Consider the following 409-nt stretch of genomic DNA (forward strand, 5'->3'; position numbering starts at 1 on the left):
TGGGACACATTTAAATCAGTGTGTAGAGGGAAATTTATAGCACTAAGTGCCCACAAGAGAAAGCAGGAAAGATCTAAAATTGACACCCTAACGTCACAATTAAAAGAACTAGAGAAGCAAGAGGAAACACATTCAAAAGCTAGCAGAAGGCAAGAAATAACTAAGATCAGAGAAGAACTGAGGGAGATAGAGACAGAAAAAACCTTCAAGGAAAAGAGAGAAGAATCAAATAGACAGAATAAAAAATCATAAAGGGGATTTCAACACTGATCCCACGGAAATACAAACTACCATCAGAGAATACTATAAACGCTTCTATACAAATAAACTAGAAAATCTAGAAGAAATGGATAAATTCCTGGACACATACACCCTCCCAAGACTAAACCAGGAAGAAGTTGAATCCCTG

The sequence above is a fragment of the Colobus angolensis genome, unplaced genomic scaffold (genome assembly GCF_000951035.1).
Source record: "Colobus angolensis palliatus isolate OR3802 unplaced genomic scaffold, Cang.pa_1.0 Scaffold530, whole genome shotgun sequence".
Taxonomy (NCBI): Eukaryota; Metazoa; Chordata; class Mammalia; order Primates; family Cercopithecidae; genus Colobus; species Colobus angolensis.